Source organism: Fulmarus glacialis, unplaced genomic scaffold (assembly GCF_000690835.1).
Source record: "Fulmarus glacialis isolate BGI_N327 unplaced genomic scaffold, ASM69083v1 scaffold16682, whole genome shotgun sequence".
Taxonomy (NCBI): Eukaryota; Metazoa; Chordata; class Aves; order Procellariiformes; family Procellariidae; genus Fulmarus; species Fulmarus glacialis.
In genome coordinates this window covers 30616-30888 of record NW_009196056.1, presented here as the reverse complement: position 1 = coordinate 30888, position 273 = coordinate 30616, and positions in this window count along the sequence as shown.

Here is a 273-nt window from a genome sequence, read left to right as displayed (position 1 = left end):
CATGAAAAAAAAAAAAAGCTTTTCTGTTTGAGCGGGGGCAGCGGGCACATCGTAACGACACGTGATGCTCCCTCCAGTCCTGTTAAAAGAAGAGCTCTGGCCCCTGAACCAGCTGGCACTCACGCACGCCGCACCGCTCATCTCGGGTCACGACAGTAACGGGGATACATGCAGGTTTTGTGAGCCTTGCTCCGGTTAGGAGTTACTCAGTGGGTGTAGCGGGGATGAGGGTTTAGTTATCGTTACCTACGGGATTAAAGGGGGGGACTCGGC